This window comes from Camelus bactrianus, chromosome 20, assembly GCF_048773025.1.
Source record: "Camelus bactrianus isolate YW-2024 breed Bactrian camel chromosome 20, ASM4877302v1, whole genome shotgun sequence".
NCBI lineage: Eukaryota > Metazoa > Chordata > Mammalia > Artiodactyla > Camelidae > Camelus > Camelus bactrianus.
In genome coordinates, this window is record NC_133558.1 from 33,520,242 (window position 1) to 33,534,670 (window position 14,429).

The 14,429-nt window shown below is 41.2% G+C and overlaps 1 long non-coding RNA gene across 2 annotated transcripts in view; it reads left to right on the forward strand.

Annotated features, from left to right (window-relative positions):
• The window catches only part of LOC123613911 (uncharacterized), a 380,673-nt gene that overhangs the window by 53,630 nt on the left and 312,614 nt on the right, over positions 1-14,429 (forward strand). The gene's annotated exons all lie outside the window — the stretch shown is intronic.

A 14,429-nucleotide genomic window follows, 5' to 3' on the forward strand; every position in this document is an offset into this window, starting at 1 on the left:
TCTCTCTTTCACTGCTTTGCCCATTCCCAAAAGTGCATTTCTCTCCTGTGTTCCCATTACCATCTTGCTATGATTCATGGTGGCCTCTTAGATTGCTTCAAGGAATGTGGATAACTTAATGTACTCTTACTAAAAAACAGAAAAACCCTTTACTACTCCAAAAGAGTTTTTTAACTGGAATTACCACCTAGGGGGTCCACAGAGAGGCTTTAGTGGTTCTCTTTACCCCTTGATGTCATCTGCATGCATTTATCTGTGTGTCCCCATGTATATTTTTCTGAGGAGATAATTCTAACTCTCATCAAATTCTCAGAGATCTGTGATCTGAAAAACATTAATACCACTTGTTTAATAGAAAAGATTTTAGTGGGTGTTTGGTGGCAATAAGACACAGCATGAGGTCTCCATCTCCAACAGGAAGAGGCATGGCTGGGGCATTGAGTGTGTTCATTTCCGTTAGCAGGCTTGAAACTTTCTATACCAACCACATTACTATGGAAATAATCCAAAGAGGGAGCTTTTCAAAGGGAAAAGTAAGATGAGGTCCCCAGGGACTGATGAATTCACATACGGACCCAATTCCTGGGGGAAAGATGGATGGAAGGAGGAAGTTTTGAGCTGCTCTTTGCCATTTATTGCTCTCCCGACTTGGCAGTCTGTGCTCTCTCGTGGGAGTTGTGTTCCGACACCTCCTTTAGGAGCTCAGCCTGCCCTGGAGTACAGAAAGAGAGCACATTGAGGAACCAGGACACATGGTGGTGTCCACTGTGAAGCGCTGTGAGAAACAAAAGAGGAGGCTTCATGTTAGAAACTTAAAAAATTATTGCGTGTACCACTTTGGCGAGGTCCTGGTGCATATCAAAAAGAGCTAGGTTTAAGGAGACTAAAGAAGCCTCAGAAGTCTAGACTGTCCTTGTAAGGCTCTCTAAGGAGATTGAAAGACTGGGCAGGAGGAGGAAAGGTCACTGATGGCAGAACAAGACAGAGTGCGTATTTCACCGCCACCTGCTAGTTTGGAGGCTTAGAAACCTGGAGGCGCTTTGGACTGGAGATGTTTTTGAATACGGATGCGTATGAGTTCCCCTGGTAGGTTGGGGGAATTCCTGTAGCGTGTAGCACATTTTACACAGCTGCCCAGACGTGGGTGTTAGGCAGAGGAAACAGTAATAACCGGTCTAAAACATAAGGTATAATGAAAATACTTTATGACCAGTTTGCAAAGATTATGTAAAAGCAGTAACAAAGGTGGCCAGGAATGGCGACCAAGAATTTACTTTCATGAAGACTTGCTGGGGTGATATAAAGGCTGAAGATTGTAGATTCTTAAAGATTCAAAGAGGAACTGACTGAAACGGGTCAAAAAAGAGCTGTAATAAAAGGAGGAAACTTTTAGTTTAATATTTTTAATTCAATTCAACAAATATGTCCCGTGCACCGAGGAGGCTATCCGGATGAGTAAGGAGTACCTGTGTTTTCAGGGAGCTTCCAATACACTTACACAGTTAAGAGCAGGCTTTGTTAGTCTAGATAATAATGTGACATGCAGCAAAGGCATGCACAGAACACTTTGCTAGAGGCGACAGGAGATGCAGAGATGGATTCTCATCCTAAGGAGCTTAGAGGATACAAGTGAGGGGAGTTACCTCATGCATACAACTAACCTTCACATAAGCAAGAACGTACAAGCTGCCGCCAGAGACAGCGGTATCTGTGTTTCAAGAAGGTGGGCTCTTACCTGATTAAGGGACATAGGACAAGGCTTCACAGAGGAGGTGATGTTTACCGTGGACTTTGAAGGATGTATAGAACTTTGTCAGGCTCCTAGGTCTGTTCAAAAGGAATGGATGCATAAATAAGGTAGGGATTACTTTGGTTTGGTCAGAAAATTCTCGTATGTATGAGTGAGCTATGAGTGAAAAATAATCAGCGGCATCTCCTTCTCTGGTCTCTTACAGGAAACTGTAGCTACTTACCCTTTTAGAGGCGTGGGGAGGACTAAGATAATCCTGAATGTCTTCTGACTCTTCAATCCAGTGGTCCTCTAAACCCGCACCCAAGGAAGGTTAACGCCTATTCATTTAAAACAAAATTTATAACCAGACCTAAAAGGACTTGAAAAAGTCTTATAAATGCCTCCATTAGTGAAAATAATAATTGCAACAGGATTTTACTAAATTCTCTGAAGAACCTTCAGAGTTATGAGTTATCAACCTCCCTTTTCAGATAAAAAAAATGCACAGAGAAGTTAAGCAATTGTCCCAGGTTCACATGGCTGTTAAGTGGCAGAGCTAAGACTCCGAATTCCTCTGAATTCCAAAGACTGTTTTCTTAACCATTACTCAGTACCACCTTATTACTTTTTTTTACTGGAAGCACAACATACTGAGTGGTTGCATCAGAGTCCCTGTTTGTCAACAAGGAAATGCACCCTCGCTAATGGAAGTAGAGAAGTAATTTGTTAAAGGCAGTTGGCCAGCTCACAGAATTTCCAGGCGGGCCAGGGAGTCAAACTTGAAGGCTGTGCATCCAAAAAGCATACCCGGTCCCCTTGCTGCACTGATTTAGTGGGGACCCCAGGACTTCTGCCTCTGCATGCAGTGTTGCGTGGGGTGCTGCTGACAGGGATGGAGGGGTGCCACAGCTGGGACCCGGCCACTGCTGCTCCTGAGCACTGGGAATCCCAATGCTTCTCGTGGCAGGGGAAGTTCCACATCCTATCTGTCTCCTTCCTCATTTCACTTTCTTCAAGTTGCATGTGGGTGTGCCTAATTGGCAGAGCCTAAGTCATATGTCATGACAAATTACCAAGGAATCTGAGAAACAAATGTCTAGCTTGTAACTTGGGGAGGAGAGTCATAAATTAAGAAATTCCCCATATAGGAAGGATTTTCCAAAGATTTCAGAGAACTGGAAATCAGTGGCCAGTAGATGTTCACTTTGCATAAGATTCTAGCATTTATCTAAATTGCTCTTTATCTGTCTGGATTTTCTATCAGCCCTTTAGTTCCTTGTGTTCAGAAGGTGACCTTACCAGCATCTCAATTCTAACACCAAGCCAGCAGTGACCCAGGCAGTAAAAAATATATCACCGAATTAATTTAGTGGAAACACTAAAACATTCATGGTCTTAAAATTTTAACAGAAGCCTGTGTTTTCTCCATTAAAAAAAATTAATCGGGTAGGATGTCTTTAATCAAAAGACAAGTCAACTGGGTCACACAAAAGACCAAATAATGGCATTGTAACTTTACAAATTCTCTGACTTTTGGCTGCTTTTTATAAGCCTGAAAAAAAAAATCAAAAGCAGTAAAAACTTATATTATTTCTGTCAGTAGTCCTTTTCATAAAATGTTGTGAAAACAGTCTCTTTAAGAAGGAAGCAGCATACTGAGCAGCAAGCCTCAGTCACAGGAAGTTCATTTTTTCTTTGGCTCACAGCCCAATGCCATCAGAACTAATTAAAAACAGAGCCACGCTGGTATGGGGCTCAGTGTTTGGGTTTTACAATAACAGAGTCGCAAAGCAGGGGGATGTCTAATGAGAATAGTTTCTGAGTTTGTTTTGTAGCATTGGGCAACTATGTCAATTACTGGAACTGCAGCTCAGGGCCAGCACCCATGCTGGGATGTGAGGGAGCCTTATTGCCTTGCAGATTGAGCTTCCACTTTGTTGCATGTGATATGCGTGTCACTCGTATACTGGGGCCGCTCCTTGGCTGCAGACTGTATCAGAGGAGGCTGATGCCACCTTGCTCCTCTTGTCTGAGGCCAGATCAAACGTTACCAGGCCCGGATTTCATCTGCATCATTAGCTATGCTCCAGTTAAAGAATGAAGCATGTCTTCTGGTTGGGAAATTATTGGAAATGAAGGCTCTGACTTACATAACCATATGTAATGAGCTGCTGGAGAATTAACGTGGGGTGGGCGTGGGGGCGGAGAAAGACATACATGCCAAGGTAAAGAGAGACCAAGACTTACCAGGCAGCGTGGCCAGTTTCTAGATAATTCAGGGCAAAAATATCCCCCTTGCTTTATGTTATGTGTAATAGTAGTAAAAGCAAAAAAATTTTTGGTTTCTTTTCCCTTTGTTTTTTCTTTGCTTAAAGAATAAAACACCCACTCTCTCCTCCACCCTTCAGGGAAAAAAGAGCCTTTATTTTCTCTCTGTGTGTCTGGTGATCATGATGCATGGTCTTCCGATCATTGAAGAAATTGACCTGCAAGAAGGAGGTAGATGGTGGAAAAAGCTGGTAGTTTTAGATAAGAAATTAGCAGTAGGGTACTTGCAACTCAGTACACTGTCTCTTCAAGTTTACTATTTAATCTTGTGTTCGAGGTGATTTTTCTTTTCCTTCATGCAAAACATGATGGAAGAAGATTCCAGTGCCGACTTGATTTTTTTTTTCTTCTTTTACTACAAAAAGAGATTAGAAAACATGGATGTGTTCAAGGAATGTGTGGGAGGTTTGGGTGATTTTACAGTTTTTAGTTTAGTTCCTGTTTACACTCAACTTCATGGATAAATGGAATCTATTTATGTAAGTGATTTTGTAGAGCAACCAGAGTCCCTTGTATAATCCTCTTAATGCAAACACTGATTTTTGAACTGTGGCCTTTAGTGTTATAACCAGGAAAGGGGAAGGGACGAGAACGTACATTTAACCTGGTGGTATGCTACCTACCAGGCAGGCACTTGATGGCATATCCCATTGATTGGTCAACACCACTCCCAAGACAGAGGGTGGTGATTAAATTTCACAAGTAAGGAAAGTGAGGTTCAGATGGAATTAACATTAAGGCCATATAATTTGTAAAAGACAGAACTGAGGTTTGAATCCAGTCTACCTGACTCCAGAGGTTGTGTTCTCTCCATTGTACTGACTGTCGTATATGTTTCTGTTGTTATCTCTTAGGGGATTTGAAAGTCATTGTCGTCCAGTGGCAGTTCAGAAGGAAGTACCTCTCAGGTGCCCACTACTTAGACAGAAAACTTACCTCCCTAATAAAGATAAATCCCTGGCTAGGGCCCACATCGTGATGATGACACTGGTGCGTGTTTTTGAGGTGCTTCACCAGATACGTACGTAGCATATTTCCCAACATCAGTGTAGGAATCATCGTCTAGGAGATTCGTGTTTAAAAAATACTGAAGACAAGTCAAAAGCATGCTTCTCAAATTAATCAGGAAGATCAGTGCCGGATTTGATTCCCTACCCCTCTGCATTGCTTGAAGATTTTGTTGGATTAGAGAGACTCTACTTAACGTGGCACTTGATGGCAAGCTAAGACTTTAGGAAAAGTACTTCTATGGCTTCTTTTCATCCAATTCTTGTAAGAGATAGGTTTCCCCATGGGAGGGACTTTTTTTTAAAACATTCCTGGTCACTGAAACATTGCCAGAAATTTTGACCTGTAATTAGGTTGATGTCAAGAAGTTGAACCAATGATAAACAGGGATTTAGCATTGATGCCACCCAAATTTGTCTCCTGTCAATTCATTGGTACCAAATGGTCCTCATTTCCTGTTTGGGGACCATACTGTGACAGTGGTGTGTTGCTCTCTGAATGTCACATGATTTCAGAGATGTGAAGTGAGCTTCCGACAGAAGCAGGATTAGTGTACTTCGCTAAGAACGCCGCCCAGTTGGGCAGCAGTGTTGCCCTGGTGCAAATTATAAAGGACTTGTGTTTTTAATATTGTCATATTCATCTTGACCATATTAATTCTTTCATTTATAAATCATTTATGAAGCTCTCAATGGATGCAAGTCCTCATGGGAAGTTTATAAGAGGAGAAAACCAAGAAGCTTCAGTCCACTAGGGAGGTTAAGGCAGACAGAAACATTGTGGTTATAAAGTGGCTTCAGCAAAGTTCCATGAGGTGCAAGAGGTTATGCTATTTTAGCAACTTTACTGTTCTCTAAACCAGTCATTCCTTTTGGTGCTGAGAGATTTGAAGAAAGCAAATATTAACAGACTTTTTCTATAGACTCTTTTGGAATTTCTTTTTTTGTAACTAGTCCATAAAATTGGCTGCTGAATAATTACTGTTGGTGGTGCATGTTTGTGGGGAAGGTGAATAACTGAACAGACCAGCAAGATGCGGTGAGATGCTGGCTGCTGCTTCACTGAAACACGCAGTCAGTACTGCAGCCATGACCTCTTCCAAAACAGCAGTCGAGAACGTTGGTATGTCAGAGTAATTCTTCTATTTAATGTGAGTTTGGGTTTGTTGGCCTGTCTTTCAAAGTATGGCCTTCTCAAATTGGTTCACTGAAAATAGATTTGGAAGAGCCTAACATTGTGAAGGTTTAATTGGCTTTGGTCCTATAAACAGTTGGAACTAGCTTTTTGTGTCCTCTCAATACAGACATTGAGGAAGGAACCCATTACAGTGCCATCCCTTGACCCAGCTGTAGCCATTACATATGAGTTTGTCTTAGGAACATCTGCCTTTGTGTAATTACCACCAAAAAATTCTCCTTAGTTGAAACTTAAGATAAGAACTGCTTTAAAAATGTTGACTGTTTCAAAGATTGGTGAGCCAAAAGCATTAGAACAGAATAGTCATGCTAGTGGTATAATAGTTGACTTTGCCTGTGTTATGGCTCTACTTCTGAGAAACTGACATGTAAACGGGCAGAATAAAGGGGAGAAAATATTAATTGACTGTATAGGATTTTGTAACATACGTTTTCCTGGGTATTAAGGCTGAGTAAAGGATGTTGCCTGAGATGGGAATGTAAAGTGGTGTAGCTGCTTTAGAAAAGAACCAAGCAGTTCCGTCAGTGGTTAAATGTAGTTATCATGTGACCCCACAGTTCTCCTAAGTGTATACCCAAAGAAACATGGAAACATACGTCCGCACAAACGCTTCTACAGAATATTCATAGCACTTTTATTCATAATAGCCAACAAGTAGAAACAACACAGTTCCCCTTGACTGATGAGTGTATAAGCTAAATGAGGTATATCTCTATAATGGAATCCTATTTGACAGCATGAAGAAGTGGTATAGCCCTGATACGTGCTATACCACGTGTGAACCTTGAAAATCTTATGCTATACCAGAGAAGCCAGTCACAAGGCTCCACGTGCTGTGTGATTCCATTCATATGCAATGCCCAGAATAGGCAAAGTCATAGAGTAATAAAGTAAATCTGTGGTTGCCTGGATCTGGGAATGAGAGTGAGGGGACCAGAGGGTGATGTCTAAGGGGTGCAGGGTTTTTTGGAGGGTAGTGAAAATAGATCAACTGTGGTGACGAGTACACAACTCTGTGAATAACTCAGAGCTTTAAATGAACGAATGTTTCATATGTGAACTACATCTTGATAAAGCTGTTTAAAAGAGTGCTGCCTGCATGCACGGTCTGGGTGTATAAAACCAAACCACTCTGTAGTATCAGTTTTAAAACTCTCACGGGTATTATGCCAACTGACCTTTGGTCTCTTTTAATAAAGATTTAGTAAGACTTGTATTCCATTTTATAAGGTGGGTATATGAGAGCTGGGGGAACTATCTGATTATGACACATAGTACACCAGCAATGCTTTTGATCACTATGTAAAAGAGCCCCCCCTTTAACCATGAAAATTCTGACTGAAGTCGATCACAAGAGAACCACATTTATTTCAGAAGGATTTTGTGAAAGCAAAAGTAATTGGCAATAATATATATAGGACTTGTAAATATTATATGTACTTCATGAGGTCAGATCTGAAACTTCTGGGCTCTTGTCATGTGGTACTGTATTTGTAGTGTGTTCTTGTAGCATGAGACCTCTCAGATGCATAAAGAAACATTAAGAACATTGTTTTCAGCTGTTTAGGACTGCACATAGAACATGACGTGGTTGTCACATGCTCTATGTCTCATCACACAGCAAGCCATAGAGCTGGGACCTTGGTCTTCTGCTCACATCAAAGTACAGCTTGGCAAATTTGAATAGACTAATATATATCTTTCTCTTTTCTATTCATCTTATTAACTGTATAGTAAGATGTCAGTAATAGAAAAAGGTCTTGATTCTTCTCAAAATTAAAAAAAACGAATCAATTGTAATGTTTATGAAAACATAAAATTCTTAAAGTATCAGCAGTGACAAATCGGAGACAGTCTTTACCCTGCATGCATTCAATAACTTGACGTGTAATTGTTAAGGCTACATTTTCTTTCAAGGAGTACCTGTATAGGCTTATCATGTGGTATGTTGGTAAATGTTTTGCAACCAGCTTTCCTGGGAAAAAAAAAGTTCTGATTTGTAGTGACGGCTGATTTTTGTGGTGTAAATATTTCTAACATGGCTGATTTCAAGCTACCTGTGAGACGTCTCTAATGTGGAGTTGGGTGAAGATGCACAGAATGACTCTTGAGAGCTTGATAAGCTGGGTGTTTCCTAACACACACACACACGAATACACAGACACACGTTCTTGTGTGTGGGTATAAGCACACTGTCATTTGTAATGTATGTAACTCTGTTGGGAAATGAGATGTTCAACAATGGGTTTTTCTTGATAAACACAAAACTATTTAAAATGTTAACCAAATTGGAGGCTTCTTTTTCAAAAATAAATGATTAGATTCCTTGCTTGTGATGTAGAATATACTTCAAGAAATGCAATCTTTTATTGATTATTCAAAATCAGTTGCTGGAGTAGTAAAGTAGGACTAAGATTCCCATTCCAACTCAGTCACTAAGTAGGTGTGTGTGGATGGGGTGATGGGATGTGTAAGAGAGAGAGGGAGAGAGAGGCAGAGACAGACCACCTTAATTGAGCAACCCCTCAAATTATTTCTCTAGATCTTTTAAAAAAATTTAATTTTATTTTAATTCATTTTTAATTTTATTTACTTTTGAAATTTTGTTGGCAGGAAGTAATTAGGTTTATTTATTTATTTTTTTAATGGAGGTACTGGGGATTGGACCCAGGACCTCATGCACGCTAAGCACACACTCTGTTGCTGAGCTATACCCTCCCTTCCTCAAAACTAACATTTTTATATAAAAATCTTCAAGTCTTTTTTCTAGGTGAATTATATATATTTTGAGGATGAATTGAACTAATACACGCAGAGGGGCTTAGAACTGTGTCTGGCTTATGGAGTAAGCATTCAATACGTGTTTGATATTTTAATTATCATTGTTTATGGATTTTCTTTGTTTTATTTACTATTGCTTTCGATGTTAATGTACGTAGTTCCTCATAAGATCTCATTTGGAAAATAAAGAGTTTACTGCACCAAGAACACAATTTGTTTGTAACCATATCTAAAAACTCGGATCTACTCAGACAGGCTGGATATGTGTGTCTTTCAGTCATGAGGTGTTGGGTAGGCTACATGTGGGAGGTGGTGCCTTCCTGAAGCCTGCGGGACCCTGGATCCTTCTCCGGGCACCGTCTTGTCTAAGATTCTTCTGCATTAGCTGGTGATCAGAGAGGTATAGAGCTTGTTTGAGCAAAAATAATCTGCTTGGATTTAGAAGGAGAATTTCTTGGTGGGCTGTTTCATCCTGAGATGGAATTTTTAAATCTTTGTGTTCTTCTGGATCAGAAGTAAATTTCTGCATCAATCTCAGTTATTCCAGCATGGATATGTCTGCACAGTATCTTTCTTTTTCACATTATTTCCACTTTCCAGCTTTCTTAAAGGCTGATTTCTCTGTATTTCAGCATTAATAAAGCAAATGATCAACGTATGTCTTTCCATTGCCTGTGTTGTTCCAAGATTATCTGTAGGTGGTTTTCTGTCTATTCATTTAAAATTTTTGTTGTGAATTAATTTTACACTTAGAGAATAACTGCAAAAATAATACAGAGAGTTCTGGTATACCCTTCATGCTGCCTCTCCTAACATTAATACTATAATCCTGTAACCACAGGATAGTTAAGAAACCTGGGAGATTAACAGTGGTGTGATACGAGACGATTAACTTACCTGTGGACCTTGTTTACTTTCCACTGCTCTCCCACCAGTGTCCTCCTTTCCTGTCCAGGATCCCACATTGCTTTAGCAGTCAGATCTTCATCCCCTCCCATCTGTGACCGTTCCTCAGTCTTCCCTTGTCTTCCAGGACCTTGACACTTTCGACAGTGTTGGTTATTTTGTAGATACCACGCACAGAGTGAGGTTAAATATTTATGGTCCATATTACCACAGAGGAGAAAAGGGAACCCTCCTACACTGTTGATGGGAATATAAATTGGTGCAGCCACTATGGAGAACAGTCTGGAGATTCCTTAAAAAACTGAAAATAGAGTTACCATATGATCCAGCAATCCCACTCCTAGGCGTATATCTAGAAAAAACTCTAATTCAAAAATATACGTGTACCTCAGTGTTCATAGCAGCACTATTTACAATAACCAAGACATGGAAGCAACCTAGATGTCCACTGGCAGATGAATAAAGAAGATGTGATATATAACGAAATATTAGCCATAAAAAAATGAAATAATGCCATTTGCACAATATGGATGGACCTAAAGATTATCATACTAAGTGAAGTAAGTCAGAGAAAGACAAATATCATATGATGTCACTTATACATGGAATATAAAATCTGATACAAATGAACTTATTTACAAAATAGGAACAGACTCACAGACATAGAGAATAAATTTGTGGTTACCGAAGGAGAAAGGTGGGTGGATTAATTAGAAGTTTGGGATTAGCAGATACAAAGTACTATATATAAAACAGACAAACAACAAGGTCTGACTTTATAGCACAGGGAACTATATTCAACATCCTGTAGTAAACTATAATGGAAACGAACATGAAAAGGAATATATATGTGTATGACTGCATCACTATGCTGTACACCTGAAACTAATAACATAAGATTGTAAACCAACTCTACCTCAAGACTGGTGATGTATAGGAGTTCATCACAGGAGTGGCACACGGTGTTGATGAGTCTTATTACTGGTGACGTTGACCCTGATCACTTGGTTAAGGTAATGTCTGCCAGGTTTATCCTTTCTTTCCCTTTTGTAGTTAATAAATATCATTGGGGGAGATATTTTGAGAGTATGCAGATGTCTTGTCCTCATTATACTTCTTTCTGTTCAGTTCTATAAAGAGAATCATCAGTTCACCTTGATCCTTAGCCGAATGGCTCAGAAAACGGGATTAGGTGTTGGGCACCTTGACACATGGATGCCCAAGAATGGGGTGTATTTCAGCATTGAGTCCTTCTGGATATGCCTGGTCCCCAAGGCTGAATGAGGAGAGGAGTGGGCTGAAAGGTGCATGGCAGGGGTCTGAGACAAGTGCTGGATGCAGTCATATTCATGGCAGATTTCTGAAACTTATGTCAGGTAGCCCCTGCTGCCACTCTCTGGGACTCTGGCTTCCCCCACCTCCAAGCCATTCCACACTGGAGTTTGTGAGGATTTCAGCTCCATGTCCCGAGGGTGTTTATTTCCTAGTTTCTCAGAGGGAAGGCACAGTGTGCCTACCCTGGCCTCCCTCTCCAATCAAAGAGCCAGCTCCCTCTGCAGATGCCCGGGTAAATCATCTTTAGTGGAACAGTGAGAATCTGGGGAAAACCCCTCCTAGGGAAACGCGTGCCATTTCATTATAAGAGAGAAAAAAACAATCCTTCAAATCTGGTTCATCTCACAGTCTAAGTGCAAGTTCTTAATTAAAAGCCAACAGAGATTTCTGAAGTTGGAGAAAAACTAGAGCAACAACTTTGAAAATTATCCTGTGGGCTTTTCTTCCTTCTTAGTCTCTTAAAGGGAAAAAGGCTAATAACCATTCAGTGGGAAATTGCTGTTCCTTCAGAACCAGGAACTGAATGAGAATGAAAAGTGGCGTCCCAGGGGAACGGGGAGTCATCCTGTAATTAGACTGGGCACCATGTAGAGAGGCAGCAAAAAATTACTGGAATGGATCAATGAGGAATTATCCCATTAGACCTTGATGGTTTATGCTGATTTTTAGTTTCTGAAAGAGTAAGTAAAAGACCATGCCATCCCCTTTCGTGTTTTTCCGCAGAACCCAAAACGGTGCTGAGTGAGAGATAAGAACCCAGGAGATCCTTGTTTGAGGATTCTGTAGCTAAAATCGCTGGTGTTTTTGCGAGGCTCTGGTTTTTGTTTGAGCACATTAGAGCTGAATGATGGCAACCATAATAGCTTCTTTAAGTCCAGTGTTTTTTACCTTCTACTATGGGCATTTTAAGCCGGATAATTCTTTGTTATGGGTACCATCCTGCACCTGATAGATGTTGAGCAGCATTCCTGGTCTTTATGCACTGGGTGCCAGTAGTAGCCTCAAGTTGTGACCATCAAAAACGTCTCCAGACGTTGCCAGATGTCCCTGGGGCAGGGGTCACCTCCATTTGAGAACCATGGCTTTGTTTCTGTATCCCAAGGTCACACAGCAAATGAATGGTAGATTGAAAACAAGATCCAGAAGGTTGGAGCCCTGGCTCCAGTCATTTCCATAGATATAACCCTACTCATTGCATTGTCCGCCCATGGACAAGAACATCACATTGGGAGCTTTGATATGCATTGGTGTGGAATTCTTAGAAAATGGGTTCCGTGCATGAAGCAGGTTGATTTAGTGGCATCGAGACCAGCTTGAAGATTCAAGAAACTTTGTCCCACTTGCAGGAGAAGCCACTGACCACAGAGCCATGCAGTAGTCTAAACAGAGGAGATTTGGTTTTGCCTCTCTCTGAGTGTGGCGGAGGTCTGGCGAGGTTCTGAATCCGCATCTCTTTCCTTAATTTACATACTGCCTCCATTTTAGCAATACAGAAGGGAAATGAATAAAAACAATTATCCTCACAGACACTGAGTCTGGTCTTGACTTGTTAAGAACGATAAAAGTCAGCAGTTAGAAGCATTTAATACAGCTGAACAAACCATAGAGTCTCAAACAGCTTCATCTGGTGCATTTCCTCTCAGTGGCAAATAAAAGGAAGACTATAATTAGGGCATGATTCTGTTCAAGCGATCCAATAAAAGCTTTTAAAAATGATTGCCCTTATAGAAGGCAATGTAAAGAACAAAGGAATCTTGCATGGCTTATTATTTGCTTATTAGTATTACTATATGGTAATCTCTACATTTTGCAGTTTAAACCAAAGTTTAAACACTAAAATGCTCATGTGATTTCTTAAGTATATTTTGACAACACATTTGAAGTACACTGGCTTCTCTATTTTGAAAGCCAGTTGTCAGTTTTTCAATTAATCAATAAGTGTTTTTTAAACCGCATGCTGTTTTCCAGGTCCAGGGCTTTGCACACAATTTGGTTGAAAGATCTGGCCCCTCTATGTTCTAGACGTTGAAAGTAGAGCAAGGAGAGAAATCAGTGACCTTCAGTCTTCTACGTGCACAGGCATCGCCTGGGGATCTTGTTAAAAATGAGTTTCTGACTCAGTAGGTCTGGAGAGGGCATGAGATTTTTGCATTTCTAAGAATTTTCCAGGTGATGCTGATGTTGCTGGCCCAGTGATCCTACTTTGCGAAGCAAGTCAAGGATATGTGATACAAAGTAAGCTGAGCTCCAGGTCCTAAATTCAAAACGTGGTCTCCTCTCAGCTCAGAGGGTTACACTTCTCTCTGTGGTGTGGCGACCACTGCAGATGTTTATGTGTCCTGTGCTTGTGCATGCTGCCAGCGCTGCGTGCTCTTCCTCACTCGTGCAGACGTGCTTGCATTTGGCGACACGGGTAGGGATGGGTGGCCACCGTTGTGCACCTCTGATGAGTGTCTAAGCAGCTCAGAAAGCCACCTGCAATCTGGCGTTGGCTGTCAGCCTCAACTTCCACTGGGACGTCCGTGGCTTGTCTTTTCTATTCAGGTTATGTGACTCCCAGAGACTCTTCAGACTGGAGTCTCTGGCCTAACCCGGTACCACTCACAGAGTCCCTTGAGGACACTCCTAGCCACTCTCTCTGATCCGGGTGCAGTGTGGGGGAGAAAAAGGAGTATGTGGAGTCCTGTCCTCCTATCATATGACTGTGTGAAGGCCTTCCCTCTGAGGTCTGCTCCTGGCTGATGGGGGGAACTTGTGCTCAGTTACTGGCTGAGCTGCCAGGTTGTGCGAATAAATCTGTGGTGATGGGGTTCTCTGCTTCCGTGCCGCCCAGCTGGTGGCCGTTAGCCACAGGCGGCGACTGGGAACTTGGAAGGTCGCTTGTGCGACTGTGAAACTGAATTTTGAATTTTCATGATGTTTAATTAAATAAAAAAGTTAAATACTACATGTGACTAGTGGCTCCCTAGGGGACAGCACAGCTAGATGAATTCTCAAAGATGCACGCACCCCTAGGAGAGTAGCAGGAAATGGCTGGATTCACCCAAGACTAGACTGCTTTTGACCTGGCTTTCTAATTTATCAAGACTGTGGACTGACCTGGGGAAGTGTCTTGATTTCTCTGTTCATTTTTGTAACTTTC